Raw genomic sequence first — 7,329 nt, 5'->3', positions numbered from 1 at the left:
ATATTAACGCAAGTGGACTTTTGCGCGCCTGTCAAGCAGGCCAAAGTGGAGAGGGCATTGTCGGCGCTGAAGTTTGTTACAGCGAAAGCTGTTATGAGATCACAACAGCCGATTTTGGCTCCATAGTTGTCCGCAGCCGCCGGTGTACGTAACCGCTAGCGCGTGGTATAAGAAAAAATTAAATGAGAAACAAATTTCTAGTATCCGCGCCTTTTGCGTGGCAGTCGGGTCTTCCACCACAGCGTCACGCTGGTGCTTATAACTCCATCGCGAAAATACTCTACACAGGCGTTATGTCGGGCAAGGAATCGCGTTAACATATGTAATATAGGGGTGGCAGAAGAGTAAAATAACAACCAGTCATCACACAATGCTAATAGCGCAAAGAGTGTGCGGTTTAGTGCTTGCCACCAGTGTTGCGGAGTTACCACTCCGGAATTGCCCTTATGAAAATGTGAGACGAGTTCAAAAAGAAAGTCTAATGACTTCTGACATTTCAGTCATTTGACGCTCTATTGTGTCCCTTTAGAATTTTGTAATGTATTTGAAATGCCATTCAAAAATATATTGGCCAATTATTCTGATGCGTATTAACATGTGATAGTCTGATGCGGATTAACATGTGATAGTCCGATGCGTATTAACATGTGATAGTCTAGTGAGCATGAAACGACCTTTGACATCAACACTAATTTGATTCTCTAATGTATTTCTTCAGAATTGTTTTAATGTACTCATAATGTCATTCAAAAACATATTGGCCACCGTCATTCTAATGTGTCTTTATGAGTGACTTTCTTGTGAGTATGAAACATCCTGTTTGCGATGACCCTCGGCCAAGCTTGTGCTTCGTGGCCAATGACATTCATAACATTCCTGAAACAGAACTATTACAGTGCATGATAAGATTTATGATATGTCCGGATGATAGTACGGAATCACATATTAGTTGTGCCTGACAATGTGTTTGCTGGTTGATACACATGCAGCCAAGCATCATACAAAAGTGCATGTATGCACCTTCTACAACACTTGTGCTGTACAAAGACATTTCTCAACAAAAGAAAATGGATAAAAACATTTATTGACTGGGAAACATGCAGAGGTTAAATGAAAGAAAAATATGGTGTACACCTGTCATATCTTCGTTTCGTTTAATCTGTCTACTTAACATTGATGACAGATTGCTTTTGATGCGCAGGGTCCTTGTAGGGAATCCATGTATGTGTATCCATGCATGTGTATCCTGCACGAAAGATCGCAGTAAATATATAAGAGTTGCAAAGAAAACTTTATCCAACACATCGTGCACCTTAGAACACTTAGATGTACTGCCAAGGCCCCGTGCAGGTAGTTGACAAAAACACTTTTGTGAAGTTAGAGTTAGTCAAAATTGCATCTTATATCGCATTTCCAATCGAAACTTTTAGCAAATCCTGTTAGAAAACAGGAAAACAACACAGAAGGTCAAGTCCAATAATTGATATACTTGATAATTATCAAGTATACATTAATGGAGTTACGTCTAGGGTCTTGTTTCTTTGATCTTAGAATTCCCTCAAAAAAGGTGCAATAGGTTCATGAGCAGGCGCAACATGTCCAAGCTTTTTGTAAAGATTGAAACAAATGCCTACCATAAAATATAAACTCGACCAGGCTCACAGGTAGAACGCTCCCATCTTCTTCTGCAAGCTGTCGTCTGCTTCAGTTCCACGAACAGGTGAGATCACCGGGTACATATGTAAAGGATACCAGAAAATATTCATGAGTTGGCGCACCACACAGACCTTACAGCTCATGCACAATACATACAATGTATTCAGGCAAGTCTATGTTTATATACCAGCAAGGGCCTTGAATGGTGGACTCAGATTGCGCTATAACAACAGGTATAACCTGAGCAACGGCTCATGGCAGACAACTGTAATGGTGCCATTGCAAGCCGAACTTTAAGAAAGTTATGTACTTAGTAAACACTATGTGGTTGGAGAACGCAGATTACCATATAGGTCATTTAAATGACGAAAATTACATCAGCTCTGCTACACAATATAAAATGCATAAATTGATAAAATAAGAGTATGTGTGGCCCATGTGCACACTCCATAATGCCGAGCTTTACATATTGCATTATATGATGAATTTGAGCCGTTTAGGAAAGTAATTCTAGTCGTGTTAAAGCCAATCAATGCCTGGAATATCGGTTTGAATTTGTAGTGCTGCAAGCCATAAAAAAAACCGTTAACCACTTTTGTCAGCCTTCTGTAAACTTCTGCACACATAGTTACATATGAGAATTTAGATTTGTTTCCCCTAATAATTACTTCATAAAATTAAAGTAGCATTCTCACAATGAATGCTACGTCTTAGTCGCACAACCTGCAAATAAGAGCGCTTTTTCAGTTTCATGCTCCCTTAAGAAAAGCTCACAAAAGAAACATGAACTTTAGATAAGCACATAATTGAGGTGTGCTGTTGCCACCTCAGCACAGTGGATAAAAAGCTCTTGGAACAGTGCTGCTTAACCATTACAACAACTTCTGTTAATATAAACCAGTATGCTTCAGGAAACAATATAACGACGGGAAAATATTTCACATCATTTTTCTCAAACACAAATATTGCAACAAAAGGCACCTTGCCAAACGCAACTAACTGGCATATTTGTCTAGAATTGATAATTATAAACATCTTGTGCTACTTCAAATTAATGTACTCATGGTGTTAGTACCAGAATATAACGTAATTCACTGACTTGTATTATCTTCAAGTGGGTTCACCCAACGCAAGTTCGTTTCTCGTAGCAACGACCTTGCACAGTCAGATTAAAATCCTAACCATAGTGCAACTAACTTCTAACAAAAACAAGCGCGGTGCAGTAGTCGCGGAGAAAGCCACAAACACACGCCACTGCAGAGCACCGCGCGCGCATGTGCAGCCGCAGCGTGTTTTGATATCTTCCTCCCCGCGTACTACATGCCAATTATTACTGAGTTTCCTGAAGAGTTACTTCATTTGTACCTGCATCATGAGAATGCTAGGCGATGAACGTTATGTTTAAAGCAGCTTTATTTCCGAAGTGATAAGCCATCGTACAAGTAGCTTCAGGCGATGATCTCGTGCAGTATACAGCTGTAGTCGATTTCAATAACTTTCGACGACGCTAAGAAGTTTACTTACGGAATCACAACTGGGCTACAAAAAATCTTGCAAATGATTCTTATTTCGGTTTACGATCGCTTCTGAGCGGCGGAATCCAAGAACGGGCCACTTTCTCTCCTCGGTCGCGGCCGCGTCCCGTCTACGAGAAAGGGCCATGCTGGCCATGCTCTCAAGCACTGCAGTCCTCCCCTCCTTCCTCACCTCCCCCACTCCGGTCCCCTGTGCCCAAAAGGACAACGCGAGTGTGACCCTCCCTGCGACACACATCGCGCAGGCGTCCCCAAGGTCATCCAGCTCCCGGAGAGAAGCGGCAGCGGCGCTTTTGTATGCCCCCTCTACCCTCGCACTCCAGCAAGCGGGAAGCGGGCGGGCCGAGCGACAGGCATTCTTGGAATAATCGAACAGCCAAGGAAGAAGAGCGCCATTACACGAAACGCTTGCGTTACAGAAGCGGAGTATCGCGCAAAGCAACGCGCCTTCATCCACCCGTCGCAGTTGTAGGTAGTGAACACACATGGTGAATGCTTCATACAACCGTATAAAGTGCACAGAAAGCATTGAGCATAGCGTAAAACATACCTGTCTATCATCCTTCCTCTGGCCATCATCCCCGCAGAGTGAACACACCGCCCAGACGATCACACTCGGTTCCTGCGTAAAAGACGTCATGTAATGAAGTAACCTAGCTGTGTAATTCAGAAATATTCTAGAACTTACCAAAATCAGGCATCCACTGCGCACTCTTCAGTTTTACAGTCCATTGTGTACCGTACACTCGGCGACAGTCTTGTCAAAAGGCTGCTGTACGTCCGCACTCGCCGTCAGTCACGAGACTAGGACCTAGATCGTCTTGGAAGGTACACTTGATATTGAATCACGTGACCAACGTGCATAATCGATAAACGTGGTAACGAAGCATTGTAGAACACAGCATGGCACACACAAAAACCGCGCGCACCCGTCAAACAACTAAAGCGCCCCCAAGGACAACTTTTCTTGGCAATGAAGGGAAGGCTACGGGGGCGGAGCTACTGCACATGTACTGCTCCGCGAAATAGTCCGGTTCGGCGCGAGTTTCGAATTTAGTTTTGGTTTGTGAACCTTCCGTACCTCATGTGACGGCCATTTCATTGTTCGAGCGGCCGTCTCAGGCTTATACAGCCATTTGCCAGTGAAATTCGTCAGAAGCTCCCTCGGCGAGTCGTCGGGAAAGCTGGAGGGTGACGAGCGCTCACTTGAAGACGAAGGCGCTATTTTGACTGTGAGGTGCACGTAAAAGGTGCGACGTTTTCACAAGTGCAAAAACGCGAAATGACGCTGCTTAAATCAGAACAAATATAAATATCTCCTTGGTGCGTGCTGACCCTCTCTTCAAACAGCGCTCCGTAGAAAATAAAGCAATGTTGTTTTTATTTGTCACTGTACATACAAAAAAGTGTATTTATGGCTTTTTTTACACCCGTGTGTGCATGTTGGGAATGTGTTATGGCTGTTCGATTTTGTTATACAACTATACATTTTGTTTTGGGGAAATGAAAGTTAGAAATGGGCAGTTTTCAAACTCGCATCCCAGACGATGGTCATCTCCGAGTCCTTACTCAAAAGAAACGCTTTTTTGTTTCAAGTTACTGCCCTCTCCCGTGGATAGAAAGAGGTAGGGATTATGATGGGAGGAGGAAATGGGTAGGGTGTGATAAGCGACACCCAACGTTGCACACAGAGGAGGTGAATGGGACAAGGAAGGAGTGAAGGGAGAGAGGAGTTGACGCCGTGGAGAGCGGGAGAGTCGCGTGGAGACGACATTACGAGGGGGGCGGGGCGGGAGAAGGATGTACGCGACGTTGGGCCGAATCGAACTTTGCTTGTCGGCTGCTTCTGACCAGCTTTGCAACAGCGAGGAGAGATAGAGACAGTAGTTTGAGGTTGGGAAAAACGCTTGTCCGCGTATCTTTGCAACCAACAACATTCTGTTTTGGACATATATGTAAGTGCACCATGCATAAGAACAGTCCCTAATTTTTATCACAACAACAACGAACTTTTTTTTCTGTACGTCACCCATTGTCCACAGTTCCAATTCTTCTCCGCCCCCCAAAATCCTTCGCGACGCCGTGCGGATAATCCCGACTCTCCTCCGTTAACTTCTACTGGAAAAATGGGCAACACGGGCCCCTGAGCGAGTGTTCGCAGTGTCACTTTATCATATCTGTTCATATTTGCATATGTGATCGACTCATGCCTTTTAAAAATAAGGAAATGCTTACTTCTATATATGCGGCAGGTAATATAATGAACCTTGCTGGGGTCATCAGCAATTCTTCGATCGCCGGTGCATGGGCGATATATGTAAAATATTTACGCATTCTACTGAAACACGATATTTGTGTACATTGCAACACAAATTGTTTATTGCTTGTAGTCTCTGAAAGACGAACTTGTCTATTGTGATAAACTGATTTTACGGTGGCGATTAAGGCTTTTTAACTTCTTTGTTGTGATGCGCGTTTTGACATTAGGAACGGCAACTGAAAGTCTGAACACTTCAGTCACCAGAAATTAAAGTGCACATGCTCATTTGACTCTCCGATGTACACTTAATGTTAAACGACATTAGGCTTTGCATGTCTAATGTCTGTCTAGTGACTCATTAGGAGCGCACCTAGTCGACACTAGACACTCAAGACTCATTTTCATAAGGGTGGAATGACTCCGGAATCTTCAACACTTTCGCGACCCCGCAATGGAATGGGGACAACGCTCAGAAGAAGGGAATGGGAATGGAATTACGTCTTTTTCCGAAAATAGAGGACGTTTTCGCCTACGTGCTGTTTTTCAAGCTTCAAACGTTAGTAAGTCAGAGCCTCGCAAGTTAACACTAAAGCAGTATTTTTAAAATGGCTTAGCTGATTACAAGCGCGGTACATTTATAAGGAACGCGCTTACTACAAACGGAGGCATAAGTTAGTGTAAAAACAAATGCATATCCCAGCAGATACCGAAGGGAGAAACAAATTACCCCTGCGCGTTGGTTTCCATTGATACCCCCACCCGAAAGTGGCGAATACTTTATGCACAGCCTGATCTTTATCTCACGAGCAGTTTAGTACCTGACACACGTAAATAACCTTTGCGACAAGTAAGACATTGCATACCTGCGCACAGGCGAACACAGAAAGTTCTCCTCACCCCATCCATGCTTGCGAGGCGCGCTTTACAAGCGTGAATGCTGACGGGCAGTGCGGCCCAGTGTTCCGTATTCGATGCAAAGGCGCTTTTGTCAGCATAAAAATACGCTATGTCGCCATTTTAGCATTAACAGATTTAAGCTTAAACAATATTGAAACACCACCATTCGTTCAAACATGTTGACCACGCAAATACTATCGGTAGCGGGAGAACTGCCCCTATTGGAATTAGTAGGGGGGTTGTACTGCACGATATATATCACCAAGCTACTATTCCTCGACCTTGGCAACGTGTTTTGCGTACTTTTGCAGTTCTTAATGCATTTGATGACATCAGCTTTATGGGGCGTTCATTCTTAACTCGATAAAACTATCAAGATGCCTTTCCTACGTTGAGGAATTACAGGAATGGAATCGGACTGCCAGGCCATTCCCTGAGTGCCAATGGGCTAAGTTTTTTTCATTCCGAGGAATTGAAAGGAATGGAATTTGGGCAAGTTCTAATTCTCCGGAATAGAATTGGAATCGAATGGAGGCGCCCATTCCGCAATACTCCTTCCCACCCACTGCAAAGTGCTCAGCCATAATTCTTCATTATCAGCCACAGCACAAAGTGCAGATAATGCCTTACAGATGTGTAGCGGGTACCGCGATTCTCCGAAGAATGAAGAAAAACGGCATAGTTGGGAACTTCGCTACTTCAGAAAAATTGCGACGATTTTTGACGTAGTGGGTACGTTGCATGTTTACTTGGAGCCCCAAAAGATAACAACGGGCTCTACAAAGTCCGCTCTTCTAGCTTTTGCTGTGACTTGCTGCGTGTTTCACGCAGGCCTGGTGATCTTTTTATCAGAGCAGCGGTCACGTACATCAGAGAGTACACTCAATGACGTGCTGCTTCTGAGATCGTGCTCGCTCCCTTGACACAAAGAATTAAGCCAACTAAAAAAATTCGTATTTTTCTTGTGAGAAAATAAATACT

General features: G+C 43.8%; 1 long non-coding RNA gene across 1 annotated transcript; it reads right to left on the bottom strand.

Moving 5' to 3' along the window:
- Nucleotides 1–1,079: 1,079 nt before the first annotated feature.
- On the bottom strand, nucleotides 1,080–3,950 carry LOC125757572 (uncharacterized). Its single transcript, XR_007415320.1, has 4 exons — nucleotides 3,880–3,950; nucleotides 3,742–3,813; nucleotides 1,635–1,699; nucleotides 1,080–1,246 (listed from the first exon to the last, which is right to left on the bottom strand). It is a non-coding gene; the product is annotated as an uncharacterized LOC125757572 (long non-coding RNA).
- Nucleotides 3,951–7,329: the final 3,379 nt, after the last annotated feature.

Source organism: Rhipicephalus sanguineus, chromosome 3 (genome assembly GCF_013339695.2).
Source record: "Rhipicephalus sanguineus isolate Rsan-2018 chromosome 3, BIME_Rsan_1.4, whole genome shotgun sequence".
Classification (NCBI taxonomy): Eukaryota; Metazoa; Arthropoda; class Arachnida; order Ixodida; family Ixodidae; genus Rhipicephalus; species Rhipicephalus sanguineus.
The sequence above is the reverse complement of the archived record's forward strand: the minus strand, read 5'-3'. Positions and strand labels throughout refer to the sequence as shown.